The sequence below is a fragment of the Hemiscyllium ocellatum genome, chromosome 1 (assembly GCF_020745735.1).
Source record: "Hemiscyllium ocellatum isolate sHemOce1 chromosome 1, sHemOce1.pat.X.cur, whole genome shotgun sequence".
NCBI lineage: Eukaryota > Metazoa > Chordata > Chondrichthyes > Orectolobiformes > Hemiscylliidae > Hemiscyllium > Hemiscyllium ocellatum.
The window spans coordinates 38,225,308-38,245,073 of NC_083401.1; the positions used below are offsets into that span (position 1 = coordinate 38,225,308).

Here is a 19,766-nt window from a genome sequence, read left to right on the forward strand (position 1 = left end):
AGTTGCTATAATATAATGACTAAAATATTGTTTGTAACCCTAGATATTATCTGTATTGATGTAAATAACACATTAATAGCTTTGTTTAATAATACTAAATGTATTATCTAATGGGAAGCTAATTAAAACAAGAAACATTATCAGGTGAGAATTGGAGAAAAACAAGATAATCACGCACATTAAGGGTATACATTCTGCTGCCTCTTTACCAAGAATTAGAAATCTATTATTTGCATATTCAGGAATATCTATGATTGATACTCTGAATTATTGACTTTTGATCTCTTGCTGTCTTAATTACAATAAAGTGTGCTTTTTTTGCAACTTACGTGGGGTTTGAGAATTTTTAAACCAACAAGGGGTAGGGTCGGGCCGTAGAGGTGTGCGAATACAGGGGGAGGCGGGGTCGGGCCGGGCCGTAGAGGTGTGCGAATGCAGGGGGAGGCGGGGCCGGGCCGTAGAGGTGTGCGAATACAGGGGGAGGCGGGGCCGGGCCGTAGAGGTGTGCGAATACAGGGGGAGGCGGGGCCGGGCCGTAGAGGTGTGCGAATGCAGGGGGAGGCGGGGCCGGGCCGTTGACGCGCGCGTCCACAGGGAAGGGAGGGGACGGCACGTTGAGGCGCACGATTACGGGGAGGGGAGGGGAGGGGAGGGGAGGGGCGGGGCTGGGTCGTTGACATGCGCATGTGTGTTCGTCTTTCTCTCTCTCTCTCTTCCCTGCCCCATATTGGTTGCTGACTTTGTTGTGAGTCTGCTAGCTACAATCTGCCTGCATCTGCAAACATGTTGGGACGTTATCTATCGCTATCACCGGCAAATGAGAATGCAGTGTTCCAGCTACCGTTACGTATCAGTATTTCAACTTTATTCCAGGTACATCCGATGGAATTCGCGAAACTTTATTCCAGGTACCTTTTTTCCCCGCGTGTGTGGTAGTGTTGGAAGGGGGTTCCAAAACCATCAGCTACTGTGGTGCGAGTTATTTCTAACGGAATTTTCTTAGAAAGCCAGTCTACAAACAGCTTGGAGTTTCGAACAGACCGAGAGTTGAGAACGATCGTCGGCTTCCCCTTCAGTTTAGGCGCAAGTTTTGTTCCCATCTGTGTTAACGTTTGGTTCAAATTTCAGGGTAACGCTGTCAATCTCCTAATCTCAACTCTCATTAGTCAGAGGGAAATGGGTTACTCTTCGGAGGGTCGGTGTGGACTGGTTGGGCCGAAGGGCCTGTTTCCACACTGTAGGGAATCATCGTTGATCATCCCTCTCCCCGACAAAAAAAACAAGTGTGTCACACAAAAATAGATATCAGTTAAGAGGAGATTATGTTGAAAGATCTTAGTGTAAAAATCGAAATATACAAACTTTCCCCCGCGAGATCGTTAATAATTATTCAGTCTTGCGAATTATCACTGTTTAATTTCTCCATCCATTGACGCTTTCCAGACTTTATCCTTAAGCTGATGTTGCTTAAGCTTTCTTTTCAGCTCTGATGTCCTGGATGTTTCTAATTTTCACAGCCTGGAGACTTGTACAGACTAAACTACTGTAAATCAGTTACCATGACGTATTTTTTCTGAACTCAACCGTGTATTTCTTTGGTAAAGCTCAACTTTGTAAACAGTTAACCTGAACTCCCCAGGTAATTGATGAAGTTATTTAACTTACCTCACATGCTTTCCTAGAAAAGCTGTCTTGAGATCATTGTTCAAAATGACTTCTGCCTTTGTTTAAGGAACAATCGCATTCGCAGAACTGAAAACTAGCGTCTTTATTTTCTCCACTTCCAAATCCATATTCCCAAATAACAACATTCTATAATCCTAAGTCACACCCTCTTTCTCCCCCTCCCATAACAAATAAGAACAAGAGTAGGCTGTTTGAGTTTACTTCATCATTCCATAGGATCATGGGCTGATCCAACATTTCCTCACATCCATTTTGTGTATTTTCCCTGTAACTGTTTATTCCCCTCCTGGTCAAGAATCAATTTCAGCCTTAAATATACGCAAGAACTCTATTCATAGAGTTTTTACAAATACATTAAGGACAAAAGGGTAACTAGGGAGAGAATAGGGCCTCTCAAAGATCAGCAAGGTGATCAGCCTTTGTGTGGAGCCGCAGAAAATGGGGGAGATATTAAAATGAGTATTTTGCATCAGTATTTACTGTGGAAAAGGATATGGAAGATATAGAATGTGGGGAAATAGATGTGACATCTTGCAAAATGTCCATATAACGGAGGAGGAAATGCTAGATGTCTTGAAACAGTTAAAGGTGGATAAATCCCCAGGACCTGATCAGGTGTACCCTAAAACTCTGTGGGAAGCTAGAGATGTGATTGCTGGGCCTCTTGCTGAGATATTTGTATCATCGATAGTCACAGGTGAGGTGCCGGAAGACTGGAGATTGGCTAACGTGTTGCCATTGTTTACTGTTTAAGAAGGGTGGTGGAGGGTAGTTTTTTAGTCTGGAGGCCTGTGACCAGTGGAGTACCACAAGGATTAGATTAGATTAGATTACTTAGTGTGGAAACAGGCCCTTCGGTCCAACAAGTCCACACCGACCCGCTGAAGCGCAACCCACCCATTCCCCAACCCCTACATTTACCCCTTACCTAACGCTATGGGCAATTTAGCATGGCCAATTCACCTGACCTGCACATCTTTGGACTGTGTGAGGAAACTGGAGCACCCAGAGGAAACCCACGCAGACACGGGGAGAACATGCAAACTCCACACAGTCAGTCGCCTGAGTCGGGAATTGAACCCGGGTCTCAGGCACTGTGAGACAGCAGTGCTAACCATTGTGCCACCGTGCCGCCACCGATTGGTGCTGGGTCCTCTACTTTTTGTCATTTACATAAATGATTTGGATGCAAGCATAAGAGATACAGTTAGTAAGTTTGCAGATGACACCAAAATTGGAGGTGTGGACAGCGAAGACGGTTACCTCAGATTACAACAAGATCTTGACCAGATGGGCCAATGGGCTGAGAAGTGGCAGATGGAGTTTAATGTGAGGTTCTACATTTTGGGAAAGCAAACCTTAGCAGGACTTATGCACTTAACGGTAAGGTCCTTGGGAGTGTTGCTGAACAAAGAGACCTTGGAGTGTGCCGAGTGCTGCCAGGTGGGACTAGATTGGTTTAGGATATCTGGTCGCATGGGCGGGTTGGACTGAAGGGTGTACATCTGTACATCTGAAGTCCAACACTTCCATTATGATCTATATGTTTATCCATTGACCATTTACAATCCCTTCACATTGGCAGGTTCACGCCCCTACTACTGTGAGTAAAGAACCCAACTTGGGGATTGGCTGACAGAAGGCAGAGAGTTGGGGTAAAAGGTTCTTTTTCGGAATGGCACCTGGTGACAAGGGGTGTCCCACAGGTTCAGTGTTCGGACCGCAGCTGTTCACTTTATATGTTAATGATCTCGATGAAGGGACTGGGGGCATTCTGGCAAAGTTTGCCCATGATCCAAAGTTAGGCGGACAGGCAGATAGTACTGAGGAGGTGGGGAAGCTGCAGAAAGATTTAGGCATTTTAGGAGAGTGGTCCAGGAAATGGCTGTTGAAATTCAAAGTGAGCAAGTGCGAGGTCTTGCACTTTGGAAAAAGAATACAGGCATGGACTATCTTTGAGAAAATTCATAATGCCAAAGTACAAAGGGATCTGGGAGTGCTGTCCAGGATTCTCTAAAGGTTGATTTGCAGGTTGAGTCCGTGGTTAAGAAAACAAATGTAATGTTATCATTTTCCTCAAGGGGATTGGAATATAAAAGGAGCACTGTGCTTCTGAGACTTTATAAAGCTCTATTTAGGATCCGTTTAGAATACTTTGTCCAGCTTTGGGCCCCACACCTCAGGAAGGACATATTGGCACTGTCCAGCGGAGATTCACACGGATGATCCCTGGAATGGTAAGCCTAACATATGATCAGCTGAGGATCCTGGGATTGTATTCATTAGAGTTTAGAAGTTTGAGGGGAGGTCTAATAGAAACTTACAAGATAATGCATGGCTTAGAAAGAGTGGACACTGAAGTTGTTCCCGTTAGACAGGGAGACTAGGACCTGTGAGCATAGTCTAGAGGGGATTAATTTAGAATGTAAATGAGACGACATTTCTTCAGCCAGAGAGTGGTGGGCCTGTGGATTTCATTGCCACGGAGCACAGTGGTGGCCGGGACGTTGGGTGTCTTCAAGGCAGAGATGGATAAATTCTTGATCTCGCAAAGAATCAAGGGCTATGGGCAGTGTGTGGGTAAGTGAAACACCCATCAGCCATGATTAAATGGCGGAGTGCACTCGATGGGCCTTCCTTCCACTCCTTTGTCTTATAGTCTTATCTGTCCTATATCTGTCACCCCTCAGTTTAAAGCTATATCCCGTCATGCTAGCCATCATCATCCAAGGAAAAAGGCGCTCGCTGTTCACTCTAATCCTCTGATCATCTTGTCTCTATTAAAGTCACCTCTCAACCACCTTCTCTCTAATGAAAACAGCCTTTCCTCATAAGACCTTCCCTCCATACCAGGTAATATCCTGGTAAATTGCCTCTGAACCCTTTCCAATGCTTCCAGATCCTTCCTTTAATGCGGCGACCAGAGCTGTATGCAATACTCCAAGTTCGACTGCACCAGAATTTTGTACAGCTGCAACATGTCCTCATGGCTTTGAAATTCAATCCCTCTACCAATAAAAGCTAACACACTGTATGCCTTCTCAACAACCCTATCAACCTGGATGGCAATTTTCTGGGATTTGTGCACATGGACACAGAGACCTCACTGCTCATCCACACAGCCAAGAATCTTACCATTAGTACTCTGTATTCCTGTTACTCCTTCCAAAGTGAATCATCTCGCACTTTTCTGCATTAAACTCCATTTGTCAGTTCTGTGTCTTATGTGTGTCTCTGTAACCTGCAACATCCTTCCGCACTGTCCACAACTCCACCGATCTTAGTGTCATCTGCAAATTTACTAACCCATCCTTCTGTGCCCTCCCCCAGGTCATTTATGAAAATGACAAACAGCAGTGGCCCGAAAACAAATACTTGCAGTACACCACTAGTAACAACTCCTGGATGAACATTTCCATCGACCACCACCCTCTGTCTTCTTGGAGCTAGCAAATCTCTGATCCAAACTGCTAAATCACCCTCAGTCCCATGTCTCCATATTTTCTGCAGTAGTGTGGGGAACCGTATCAAACGCTTCATTGAAATCCATATACACCACAACAACTGCTTTACTGTCATCCACCTGTTTTGTCACCTTCTCATTAAGGTTTGTGAGGCATGATCTACCCTTTCACAAAACCGTGTGCCTATCCCTAATCAAATTATTTCTAGATGATTATAAATTCTATCTTTTATATTCTTTTCCAACACATTACTCACAACTGAAGTAAGGCTCATCAGTCTATAATTACCAAGGTTGTCTCTACTTCCGTTTGTGAACAGGGGGACAACATTTGCTATCCTTCTGTCTTCTGGCACTATTCCTGTCGACAATGACGACATAAAGATCAAAGCCAAAGACTCTGCAATTTCCTTCTTCGCTTCCCAGAGAATCCTAGGATAAATCTCATCTGGCCCAGGGAATTTAACTATTTTCACACTTTTCAGAATTGCCAACACCATCTCCTTATGAACCTCAATCCCATCTAATCTAATGGATTAGTATAGCAGTATTCTCTGCGACAATATTGTCTTTTTCCTGTGTGAATACTGATGAAAAATATTTATTTAGCGCCTCTCCTATCTCCTCGGACTCCATGCATAACTTTGATCATTTCCCCCCCCCCCCCCCCCCCCCAAATCCCAGTCCTCTACCATTGGAGGCAGTGTGTTCAGGTGCCTGGGGCTCTGGGCTCTGAAACTCCCACCCTGAACCTCTCCGTGCCAGAGAAATTGCTGGACACAGGTACAGTTACAACATTTAAATGACATTTAGACAGGTACATGGATAGCAAAGGTTCGTAGGAATGTGAGCCAAATGCAGGCAGATGGAACTAGTCAAGTTTGGAAAATCTGGTTGGCATGAATGATTTGGGCCAAAGAGCCTGTTTCCGTGCTCCGTGCTGTCCGATTCAGACTCTTAATTGCCCAGAGAACAGCTGAGAATCAGTGACATCTGTTTTGAATAGTTTCTGTTCCACATCTAGCTCTTGCTCCGAGTCTGATATTCTTGGGTTGCTTGACTGACTGCTGCTGGTACTCCTGCTTACATCTGCTCTGTTACGCTGATACCTTCAGTGTCACTGTGTCTCAATCTTTGGCATCTCCAGCTTTTCTCAGGTAGGCTGTATGCTGCAATTCCTTCCTGTTAGACGTTGCCTTCTCTGTTATCTGTTGGCCTCTGACATTGTTTGCCTTCATGTTCATGCTCTGTTCTGACTACTTTGCTGCTGTCTCTCAATATTTCATCTTGAGCACTTTCACTTGCCACCATACTTTTCAGTGTCTTCACAAGTTGGCAATCATCTCAACCCTGTGCTTATTAATCTAATAATTTGTTCAGGATCAGAGGTAAGTGTGTGATCGCATACTTACCTTTTGGATGAGGGAAAAACGTGGGTAAAAGGCTTCAGTCTCATTGTATGCTGGAGTGTGTGGGTGAGGGTGTATTTTACCTGTTGCCTTCTCATTGTGTTCCAGACTTGTTAACAATACTGGATGGACTGTTAAAGAGAAAAGTTACAGTTTTTTTAATAGTTCTATGAGCTTGGGTGGCACGGTGGCTCAGTGGTGAACATTGCTGCTTTAAAGTGCCAAGGAACTGGGTTTGATTTCACCCTCGGGTGAGGGCCTGTGTGGAGTTTTCATGTTGTCCCCAAGTCTGCCTGGGTTTCCTCCTAGTGCCTCGATTTCTTTTCACAGTCAAAATATGAGCAGGTTAAATTGATTGACCATGATAAATTATCTATAGTGTCTAGGAATGTGCTGGCAAGGTAGATATGCTATGGTAAATGTGGAGTTAGGGGGATAGAGTAGGGGGATGGGTCTAGATGCTCTTTGGAGTGTTAGTGCAGACTTGATGGGCCAAATTGTCTCTTTTCATACTTTAGGGAATCTGTGATTATAAATGTTAACTGATAAATAGGGATTATTTATTTTGTATTCTGACTTTTAAATTTTTTTTTCAACAGAAATATGACCAAGTTGTGACATAATTTGAAATAGTAATTGAAAAGGCAAGCTAGCTCTGTCTATGCAATTATCCGTTGAGTACAGTTGATTGAATATGAAGGATCGTCCCTTCCCCTGCAGAAGGGCAAAGGGGATGCATCTGGTCACCAAGTAGGTGCTGAGAAATAGAGTAGATCATTTCTAAGGTGTGTAAGATCTGGTGTTTAGGGCTCACGATATAAGACCATAAGACATAGGAGCAAAATTTAGCCATTCGGCCCATTGAGCCTGCTCCATAATTCAATCATGGCTGATATTTTCCTGTTTTCTCCCTGTAAGCCTTGATCCCCTTGCTAATCAAGAACCTATCTATCTCTGTCTTGCAGACACTAATGACTTGACCTCGACAGTCTTCTGCGGTAATGACTTCCACAGATTCACTAACTTCTGGCTGAAGAAATTCCTCCTCGTCTTGGCTCTAAAGGGATGTCAAAGGCTATCTTAGTTGAAGTTACCAAGGGAGTTCAATATCTGATTGAAGAACTATTTTTTCAAGTGTCCAGTGGGTGTTCAAAGAAGTAAGTTCTGACAGTACAAGGTTTTGTCATGGGAAATATCAATTAAATTAATATTGAAAAAGATCAAAGTGGGGTAATTGGTGGATTGAAATTTTGACCATGCAGTCATGTATACTTGCGTGTATTCTTTATTATAGTCTACACTCTGAAATGGCTGCTAATACTAAACATGTAGCTCATGGGCCTCTGTGCTCTGACTTGTGAACATGGAGGATAATAATATGCTACGTACAAAATAGTAGATTTTTCAAATAATTTTGCTAAATCTGGATCTAGGCTGTCAGCCTTCTTGATGAGATTCTTCATTAGGATGGAAAGTGAAATTATAAAATGGCAACTCTGACCCTAAACCTAACAAGGGAAACAGCCGAGGTATGAATAGTGGGTTGGCTATGATAGATTGGGTAACTACATTGAAAGTCATGATGGATAACCAATGGCTAATATTTAAGGAATGTAGGCACTGCAACAGTTATACATTTGTTTTTGGTGTTCACTCACAACAGGAAAAGTGGTCCAACCATGTCTGACAAAATAAGTTAAGGATGGTGTTAGATCCAGAGAGAAGTCCTATAAAGTTGCCGGCAAGATGAGCAAGCCTGAGAATTGGGAGCAGATTGGGAGTTTAGAATTCAGCACCTGAAGACCAAGAGATTAAGAGGCGAAAAATAGAGTAAGAGGTAACTTACCAGCAACATAAAAGCAGAGGGAGTGTTGTGAAATTTGACCAGACTAATTGCTGAGATGGCATGGAGAAATTTGATCAATTAGGCCTTTATTCACTCGTTTAGTAGAATGAAAGGGGATCCTGTTGAAACTCAGGATCTTTACTCAGCGAATCGTGAGTTCATGGAATGCCCTGCCAGTAGCAGTGGTGGACTCTCCCTCTTTATGGGCATTTAAACGGGCATTGGATAGACATATGGAGGATAGTGGGCTAGTGTAGGTTAGGTGGGCTTGGATCGGCGCAACATCGAGGGCCAAAGGGCCTGTACTACGCTGTATTTTTCTATGTTCTATAAACATAAAACTCTGCCAGGGCTAGGAACATAGGATGCAGAGATGATGTTTCCTGTATCTGTGGGTTCTCAAATACGGGATCATGATCTCAGGATACAAGGTAGACGGTTTAGTATTGAGAGGAGAAATTGTTTTGCTTGAGGTGGTGAATGTATAGAATAGATTTCTAAACTGTAAAGTCATGGGTGGGTATGGGAGACAGCAGGAATATGGCTTTGCAATAAAGGATCAGTGATTGACTTCTGTGAATTTGAATATGATTGGCCACCAAATGGCCTACTCCTCTTATGTTTCTATGATTTTGTCCTCTCCATAGAGAAGGGATAAGAACGTTGTTCCAAGGTAATTGAGGGGAGAGAGTTGCATAATGCCAGTTGATTAGCAAACCAGAAGCCCCAGCAAATTCACTGGTGATATGGATTCAAATCCCACCATTGTAACTGATGGAATTTAAAATCTGTGAATTAAAATTCTGAAATATGAAGCTAATCTCTGTTATGATGACTATCATCCATCATTGTAAAATTCCATCTGGTCCAATAATGTCCTTGAGGTATGAAATCATCCGTCCTTACATGTTGTGGCCTACATGTGACACCAGATTCAAAGCAGTGTGGTTGACTCTTAACTTGCATCTGAAATCCTTCCAAGAGGTGAACTTGTGTATGCAGCCCTTGTACTTCTGTGAGGTAATGGTCACTAGTTAGAAGATGTAGGTCAAAAGGAGCCTCGCCACAGGATATGTTGTTTATGGTAGACAATGTCACAGTGTGTCAGTAGGAGAGGAAATGAATGTTTTGTATGTCAGAGGGGTGTCAAGTAGACTGCTTTATCCTGGATGGTGTTAAGTTTCTTGGTTGTTGTTGGAACTGTACTTAATCTGGCCAAGTGAAGAGTATTCTGTCACACTCTGACTTGTACCTTGCAGATGGTGTACAGGCTTTGGGGACCAGGAAATGAGTTACTTCCCAGAGAATTCCCAGCCTGTGACCTACAATTGCAGCCATGATACTTACATGATCTATTGAGTTGATTAGAATGCAGGTGAAGGGCTTTTGCCCGAAACATCGATTTTGCTGCTCCTTGGATGCTGCCTGAACTGCTGTGCTCTTCCAGCACCACTAATCTAGAATGCAGGTCAGGCATATCCTGTGAAAATGAGGGGTAGAAATGGCAAGACTATGGAACCATGGATGACAGGTGAACTTGAGACTAGCAAATAGGAAAAAACATACATAAGGTCTAGGAAATGAAAACAAATGAAGCTTTCGAAGAATATAGGGAAAGTGAACAAATCGAAAATGAGGAATTAAGAAGGATAAAAGGGGTCATGAAATATCTTTAGCGAACTGGGTTAATGAAAATCCCAAAGCTTTTTATCTATATAGATAGACCAAAAGGGTAACTAGAGAAAGGATTGGTCCGTTCAAGGACAAAGAAGGAAAGTTATGCGTGGAGTCAGAAAATGGGTGAGATTCTTAAGGAGTACTTTGCATCAATATTTACTGAGGAGAGGAACATAACAGATGTTGGGGTTAGGGGTGGTTGTTTGTTTACTTTAAGTCAAGTCGGCATAAGATGGGAGGAAGTTTGGGGTATTCTTAAAAGGCATTAAGGTGGACAGATCCCCAGTCGAGATGTGATTTATCCGAGGTTACTGAGGGAAGCGAGAGAGGAAATAGCTGGGGCATTAGCAGATATTTTTGCAACATCCTTGAACACGAAAGAGGACCTGGAGGGCTGGAGAATTGCTAATGTTGTCCACTTGTTTAAGAAGGGTAGCAGGGATAATCCAGGATAATGATAGACCAGTGAGCCTGACGTCAGTGGTAGAGAAGCTGCTGGAGTAAATACTGAGTGATAGGATCTATTTACAATTAGAAGAAAATGGGCTGATCAGAGTTGGGCAGCGTGGTTTTGTGCAGGGAAGGTCATGTCCTATCAACTTAATAGAATTCTTTGAGAAAGTGACAGAGTTGATTGATATGGGAAGGGCTGTAGATATCATCATATATGTGGGCTTCAGTAAGGTGTTTAATAAGGTTCTCCATGGTAGACTGGTGGAGAAGATGAAGTTGCATGGGATCCAGGATATACTAGCTAGATGGAGAGAGAACTGGCTGGGCAACAGGAGACAGTAGTAATGGAAGGGAGTTTTTCAAAATGGAGAACTGTGACTAGTGGTGTTCCACAGGAATCCGTGTTGGGAACTTCTGTTGTTTGTAATATACATAAATGATCTAGAGGAAGATGTAAGTGGTCTGATTAGCAAGCTTGCAGATGACACTAAGGTTGATGGAGTCGCAGATAGTGAAGGGGAACTGTCCGAGAATGCAGCAGAATATAGATACATTAGAGAGTTGGACAGAGAAATGGCAGATGAAATTCAATCCAGGTAAATGTGAGGTGATCGTTTTGGAAGATCTAATTCAAGAGCAAATTATATAGTAAATGGAAAAGCCCTGGGGAACATTGATCTGAGTGTTCAGGTCCATTGTACCCTGAAAGTGGCAGGTCGATAGAGTGGTCAAGAAGGCAGACTGCATGCTTTTCTTCATCGGACGGGGTATTGAGTTCGAGTTGGCGGGTCATGTTACAGTTTTTTAGGACTTTGCTTCTGCCATGTGTGGAATACTGCATTCAGTTCTGGTCACCACATTACTGTAAGGATGTGGGTGTTTTGGAGAGAGTGCAGAGGAGGTTCACCAGGATGTTGCCTAGTATGGAGGACACTAGCTATGAAGAGAGGTTGAGTAGGTTTGGATTATTTTCATTAGAAAGACAGAGGTTGATGGGGGGACCTGGTTGAGGTCTACAAAATCATGAGAACTATAGACAGGGTGGATAGCAAGAAGCTTTTTCCCAGAATGGGGGACTCAGTTACATGGGGTCACGGGTTCAAGGTGAGAGGGGAAAGTTTAAGGGAGATATGCATGGGAAGTTCTTTACGCAGAGGGTGGTGGGTGCCTGGAATGCGTTGTCAGCGGAGGTGGTAGAAGCAGGCAAGATAGCGTCGTTTAAGCTGTATCTTAACAGATACATGAATGGGCAAGGAGCAGAGTCATAGAGATAGAAAAATACAGCGCAGTACAGGCCCTTCAGCCCTCGATGTTGCGCCGACCGAAGCCTACCTAACCTACACTAGCCCAATAACCTCCATATGCTTATCCAATGCCTACTTAAATGACCATAAAGAGGGAGAGTCCACCACTGCTACTGGCAGGGCATTCCATGAACTCTCAACCCGCTGAGTAAAGAATCTACCCCTAACATCTGTCCTATACCTACCACCCCTTAATTTAAAGCTATGTCCCCTATTAACAGCTGACTCCATTAGTGGAAAAAGGTTCTCACTGTCAACCCTATCTAAACCCCTAATCATCTTGTACACCTCTATCAAATCTCCCCTAAACCTTCTTTTCTTCAATGAGAACAGCCCCAAGTGCCTCAGCCTTTCCTCATACGATCTTCCTGCCACGCGAGCCAACATCCTGGTAAACCTCCTCTGCACTCGTTCCAATGCCTCCACATCCTTCCTATAGTATGATGACCAAAACTGCACACAATACTCCAGATGAGGCCGCACCAGAGTCTTATACAACTGCAACATGACCTCAGGACTCCGGAACTCAATTCCTCTACCAATAAAGCCCAGTACACCATATGCCTTCTTCACAGCACTATTTACCTGGGTGGCAACTTTCAGAGATCTGTGTACATGGATACCAAGATCCCTCTGCTCATCCACACTACTAAGTAGCCTACCATTAACCGAGTAATCCATCTTCTTGTCACTACTACCAAAGTGAATGACTTCACACTTAGCTACATTGAACTCCATTTGCCACCTTTCTGCCCAGCTCTGCAACTTATCTATATCCCGCTGTAACCTGCCACATCCTTCTTCGCTGTCCACAACTCCACCGACTTTCGTGTCATCCGCAAACTTGCTCACCCAGACTTCAAGCTCCTCCTCTAGGTCATTTATAAAAATGACAAACAGCAATGGTCCTAAAACAGATCCTTGTGGAACACCGCTAGTAACTGCACTCCAAGATGAACCTATACCATTAACTACTACCCTCTGTCTCCTTCCAGCCAACCAATTCCTAATCCAAACCTCTAATGCACCCTCAATGCCATACCTCCGTAGTTTTTGCATTAGCCTGCCATGGGGTACCTTGTCGAACGCCTTGCTAAAATCCATATACACCACATCTACTGCTTTACCCTCGTCCACTTCCTTGGTCACCTTCTCAAAGAATGCAATAAGGTTTGTGAGGCACGACCTGCCCTTCACAAAACCATGCTGACTATCCTTGATCACATTATTCCTATCCAGATGTTCATAAATCCTATCCCATACAATTCTCTCTAAGACTTTGCCCACAACAGAAGTGAGACTCACTGGCCTATAGTTACTAGGGCTATCCCTACTCCCCTTCTTGAACAAGGAGACCACATTCGCTATCCTCCAGTCTTCTGGCACTATTCCCGTAGACAACAATGACATAAAAATCAAGGCCAATGGCTCCACTATCTCCTCCCTAGCTTCCCAGAGGATCCTAGGATAAATGCCATCAGTCCCAGGGGACTTATCTATTTTCATCCTTTCCAGTATTCCCCAGACCTCTTCCCTACATATCTCAAGGCCATCCATTCTAATCACTTGTGACTCAATATTCACATCAGCAACAGTGTCCTGTTCCTGAGTGAATACTGACGAAAAGTATTGATTTAGTGTCTCTCCAATCTCCTCCGCTTCTACGCACAACTTCCCACTACTATCCTTGACTGGACCGATACCTACCCTAGCTGAAAATGTGTTGCTGGTCAAAGCACAGCAGGCCAGGCAGCATCTCAGGAATAGGGAATTCGACGTTTCGAGCATAAGCCCAAACGTCGAATTCCCTATTCCTGAGATGCTGCCTGGCCTGCTGTGCTTTGACCAGCAACACATTTTCCGCTGTGATCTCCAGCATCTGCAGACCTCAATTTTTACTCGATACCTACCCTAGTCATCCTGATATTCCTGACATACCTATAGAAAGCCTTTGGGTTTTCCATAATTCTACCAACTAAGGACTTTTCATGTCCCCTTCTCGCTGCTCTTAGCTCTCTCTTTAGATCCTTCCTGGCTACCTTATAACTCTCAATCGCCCCAACTGAACCTTCACGCCTCATCTTTACATAGGCCGCTCTCTTCCCTTTCACAAGGGATTCCAATTCCTTATTAAACCACGGCTCCCTCACAAGACCCTTTACTCCCTGCCTGACTGGTACATACTTATCAAGGACACCCATTAGCTGTTCCTTGAACAATCTCTACATATCATTTGTGTTCTTCTCTTGAAGCCTATTTTTCCAATCCACGCATCCTAAGTCATGCCTCACCGCATCATAATTTCCCTGCCCCCAGCTATAACTCTTGCAAAGCAAGATGTACAGCACAGAAACAGACTCTTTGGTCCAACCCTTCCATGCATACCAGATATCCCAATCTAGTCCTACCCGCCAGCACCCAGCCCATATCCCAGACAAAGGATCTGAAGAGGCACAAGCCTGGTGGGCCAAAGGGCCTGTTCCTGTGCTGTAACTTTTTGTTCTTTATGACTGGTCAAATTCAGTTCAATTTTTGGTCAATAATAATACTGTCTTTTGAATATGAAGAGGTGCTAGATTCTTTTGTTGATGATGGTCATTGCCTGTCACGTGGCGTGAACACTACCTGCCCCTTATTAGCCTAACTTGTCCACATCTTGCTGTGTATGAACGTGGACTGTTTCAGTATCAAAGGAGTGGCAAATGGTGCCGAATATTGAGCAATCATCAGTGTACATACCCACTTCTGACCATACAATAGTGGGAAGGTCATTGATGAAGCAACTGAAGATGTTTGGGCCTTGGACACACGTGATGCGATGAAGTTCTGGAACTGACCTCCAACGACAACCATTTTCATTTGTGACTCCATATATTGGAGAACTATGCCCAATCCCAGATGATTCCAGTTTTGCCATGGCTTCTTTATGTAAAAAATGAGATCTGCAGATGCTGGAGATCACAGCTGCAAATGTGTTGCTGGTTAAAGCACAGCAGATTAGGCAGCATCTCAGGAAATTCCTGATGAAGGGCTTATGCTCGAAACGTCGAATTCTCTATTCCTGAGATGCTGCCTAACCTGCTGTGCTTTAACCAGCAACACATTTGCAGCATGGCTTCTTTATACCACGTGCAGTGAAATACTGCTTTGATGTTAAGGACAATCTCTCTTTGTTGCTGTGACTCTTGTACTAGTTAGATAGAAAGGTGTATGCAACATATTTTCTGGGAAGGATCTTGTAGCATTGCAATTGATTGTGAACTTTAACATTTTAGCTGCATTGGCACCCAAAGTATTGATTGTCTATTAAAGATCACAATGATATAGTCTCAAGTTTTCATGGCCTTTACTGGTCAGAACAATATTATCATTACCGTGGTTGAATTATTATGTGGGGAAATTAAGTAATGATTGTCTTGAACCAGCAGTGAGTCCATTAAAAAGAGCTTGGAGCATGATACTGGCCATCTTTCGGAGCTATCACTTCATGCGATTGACATTCAAAATAGGAGATAAGCGATGGAGAAATGAAATCAGCAGCAAGTGTTGTGAAAATCTGAAACCCTTTTCCTCCTTTCCAGCAGTGCCAAAAAGACTGCAGATGCTGAACCAAGTGCATGTTTCATGGCTACGGTTGATACCCTTGCTTCATAACAAAACATCACAGGGTTTGGAGCAAAGGTAAGTAAATAGAGGTACAGTGAGGTTCATAAAAACCCTGTGTATTTTGGCTTTCACAAACACAGGGCTGCTAAAAACGTTTCACAATTGTTTAAATATCTTAGAATATTAACGATGCTATGTAGAAAATGCAGTAGCTGGTTTACATATGGAAAACTCATGTGATAATGGCCATATAAACTGTTATGATGATGAATGGGACATAAATGGCCAGGACACCTGTTTTTTGCAATAATGCCATGGCATTTTTTTTAAAATCCACCTGAGATTACATACATGGCTTCAGTTTCACATCTCATCTGAACTGAACCATAGCTGACAGAGCAGACATGATCTAATCTAGTAAACCAAAATCAGTTGAAGTTTTTCATTTATTTTCATTGGATTTGGCCATTGCTGGCTTGGCAGTATTTATTGCTGGTTAAAGCACAGCAGGTTAGGCAGCATCCAAGGAACAGGAAATTCGACGTTTCGGGCCATAGCCCTTCATCAGGAATGAGGAGAGTGTGCCAGGCAGGCTAAGATAAAAGGTAGGGAGGAGGGACTTGGGGGAGGGGCAATGGAGATGTGATAGGTGGAAGGAGGTCAAGGTGAGGGTGATAGGCCGGAGTGGGGTGGGGGCGGAGAGGTCAGGAAGAAGATTGCAGGTTAGGAGGGCGGTGCTAAGTTCAAGGGAATCGACTGAGACAAGGTGGGGGGAGGGGAAATGAGGAAACTGGAGAAATCTGAGTTCATCCCTTGTGGTTGGAGGGTTCCCAGGCGGAAGATGAGGCGCTCCTCCTCCAACCGTCGTGTTGTTATGTTCTGGCGATGGAGGAGTCCAAGGATCTGCATGTCCTCGGTGGAGTGGGAGGGGGAGTTGAAGTGTTGAGCCACGGGGTGGTTGGGTTGGTTGGTCCGGGCGTCCCAGAGGTGTTCTCTGAAGTGTTCCGCAAGTAGGCGGCCTGTCTCCCCAATATAGAGGAGGCCACATCGGGTGCAGCGGATGCAATAGATGATGTGTGTGGAAGTGCAGGTGAATTTGTGGCGGATATGGAAGGATCCCTTGGGGCCTTGGAGAGAAGTAAGGGAGGAGGTGTGGGTGCAAGTTTTGCATTTCCTGCGGTTGCTGGGGAAGGTGCCGGGAGTGGAGGTTGGGTTGGTGGGGGGTGTGGACCTGACGAGGGTATCATCCGCCGTCATTTCCGCCACCTCCAAACGGACCCCACCACCAGGGATATATTCCCCCCCCCCCACTATCAGCGTTCCGCAAAGACCACTCCCTTCGTGACTCCCTCGTCAGGTCCACACCCACCACCAACCCAACCTCCACTCCCGGCATCTTCCCCTGCAACCGCAAGAAATGCAAAACTTGCGCCCACACCTCCTCCCTTACTTCCCTCCAAGGCCCCAAGGGATCCTTCCATATCCGCCACAAATTCACCTGCACTTCCACACACATCATCTATTGCACCCGATGTGGCCTCCTCTATATTGGGGAGACGGGCTGCCTACTTGCGGAACGCTTCAGGGAACACCTCTGGGACGCCCGGACCAACCAACCCAACCACCCCATGGCTCAACACTTTAACTCTCCCTCCCACTCCACCGAGGACATGCAGATCCTTGGACTCCTCCATCGCCAGAACATAACAACACAACAGTTGGAGGAAGAGCGCCTCATCTTCCGCCTGGGAACCCTCCAACCACAAGGGATGAACTCAGATTTCTCCAGTTTCCTCATTTCCCCTCCCCCCCACCTTGTCTCAGTCGATTCCGTCGAACTCAGCACCGCCCTCCTAACCTGCAATCCTCTTCCTGACCTCTCCGCCCCCACCCCACTCCGGCCTATCACCCTCACCTTGACCTCCTTCCACCTATCACATCTCCATTGCCCCTCCCCCAAGTCCCTCCTCCCTACCTCTTATCTTAGCCTGCCTGGCACACTCTCCTCATTCCTGATGAAGGCCTCTGGCCCGAAATGTCAAATTTCCTGTTCCTTGGATGCTGCCTAACCTGCTGTGCTTTAACCAGCAACACATTTTCAGCTCTGATCTCCAGCATCTGCAGACCTCACTTTTTACTGGCAGTATTTATTGCCAATTCCTGGTTGCCTTTGAGAAGATGATGTGCTATTTTCTCTGAACCACTGCAGTCCCATTTTGTATAGGTAGACCCACAATTCCATGAGGAAGTTCTGTGAGTTTGATCCAGTGATATCGAAGGAACAAGATATATTTTGACATCAGCATAGTGAGTGGCTTGGAGGGGAACTTGTAGATAGTCGTAAGCCCATGTATTTGTTGCTTCTCTCTTTTCTAGATTGATGTAATTGTGGTTTGAAAGATGCTAAAGAACTTTGGTCAGTTTCTGCAGTGCATCTTGCTTTTTGTGCACAACTCCTCTCTGAGCAATTTTCTGCACTGGTAATTGTTAAATGGACTTGTTCTGTTTTTTTTCCACCTGCTATTTTAACAAAGAAACCAAGACTGACATTTCAGTGCAGCACTCAGGGGATACCGAACTAGTGGAGGTACCATTTGTCAGATTAAACATTAAGCAGAGGCCCAAATTGCTATATTTTCTGAATATATCTTTTAAAAAATCCATGGCACTGTTTCAAAGATGATTAAGAGGAGTTATGCCCAGTGCCTTATTCAATATTTATTCCTTCAATCAATATCTTTTAGGACAGATTTTGTTTTTACTGAGGGTTGAGACTGTAGCTTTCTGCTTCTGAAGTTGGGTGGGGGTGGTCATTGAGTATTTTTTAAGATGGAGGTAGATAATCTTCTTCGTACTCATGTTTAACAACAAAAAATCAGGAGAATATCATCTTATTGAATGATGGAGTAAGCTACTTGTGTTCCTAATTTATATGCTTGTATGCTAGCATTAATCAGTGAGGAGAAAAGTGGGGAGATGGAAATATTTCTGCAAAAAATGCCTCAAAAAATAAATGTTATGAATTGAGAGATTCTGCCAGTTTCAAACTGATCATGAAATTTTATTTTTGTTACTTCTAACTATCTTTGCAGCTGACTTGAAGTCTTAACACTATTGGCCAGGCTTTTCCTTAGCATGTCTGAACATTGGTAGACCCTACTGAAAACAACAAATGCTGGAGATCACAGTGGGTCAGACAGCAACTGTGGAGAGAGAGCAAGCTAATGCTTTGAGTCTAGATGATTCTTCATCAGACTCTACCTAGAGACTCCATTGCAACGGCCACAGTCTGGCCAGATCATTGCAGAAACCCACAAGTCGAGAGTGTGGTGCTGGAAAAGCACAGCAGGTTAGGCAACATCCAAGGAGCAGGAGAATCTATGTTTTGGGCATACATCCTTCATCAGAGACCCACAAGTGCATGCAAGAGCCTTGGAAAACTGTGTAAAATCATTATTTCATGTTGTACATGCTTTTTCTATTTTAGCATTCTGCACCAAGTGCAGAATTTTAAGATAAAAAGGTATTAGATCTAGTTAATATAAAACAACATATATGGTTTAAAAATTCATCTTAACAGAAAAATCAAAACCAGTGAATGAATTAATAAAACTGTTAAAAGTTGGCTATTGTGTATTTTTAATTTATGCATGTAACACTATCATTCATGTTCCTAAATAAATAGCTTAAAAATGTGTTGCTGGAAATGCACAGCAGGTCAGGCAGCATCAAAGGAACAGGAGAATCGACGTTTCGGGCATAACCTTCCTGAAGGGCTTATGCCTGAAACATCGATTCTCCTGTTCCTTTTATGTTGCCTGACCTGCTTCGCTTTTCCAGCAACACATTTTTAAGCTTTGATCTCTAGCCCTCACTTTCTCCTTCCTAAATAAATACACAACTATGGAAACTTGGAAATCTGAAACAGAATGTGGAGAAACAAACTGGTCCAACAGCATCTGCGGAGAGAAAAATAATTGATGTTTGTGTTCTAACACTAGGTCAGTGGACTTGACACTGAGTTCCTGTCAGCAGATCTGCTGTGTTCCTTTGCAAATCATGTTCCTATTTGTTGAATCAATATTCTTATCAATTATTTGTATGTCATTAGTTACAAAATAAAGTTCTTTGAAAACTTGTGTTAATCTTGAGCACTATAATGCAGTACAACTATGGCATTTATCCCTTTTGAATACCTTCTACAAATTAAAATTTTTTTTCACAATTTTTCTCCATTTGTTCAAATGGTGTGAGCATTGTTGTCGAGATGTTTTTCCTCTCTGACAGCAATTACTGTCGATTGTGGTGCTGGAGAAGCACAG

At 43.8% G+C, this 19,766-nt stretch overlaps 1 long non-coding RNA gene and 1 other non-coding gene across 2 annotated transcripts; both read left to right on the forward strand.

The window, feature by feature from the left end:
- Positions 1 to 685: 685 nt before the first annotated feature.
- LOC132829692 (uncharacterized) lies at positions 686 to 19,504 on the forward strand. The gene is made up of 4 exons (XR_009646266.1): positions 686 to 908; positions 7,524 to 7,715; positions 15,420 to 15,519; positions 18,537 to 19,504. It is a non-coding gene; the product is annotated as an uncharacterized LOC132829692 (long non-coding RNA).
- Positions 7,816 to 7,951, forward strand: LOC132821116 (small nucleolar RNA SNORA5). The gene has a single exon (XR_009645297.1). It is a non-coding gene; the product is annotated as a small nucleolar RNA SNORA5 (small nucleolar RNA).
- Positions 19,505 to 19,766: the final 262 nt, after the last annotated feature.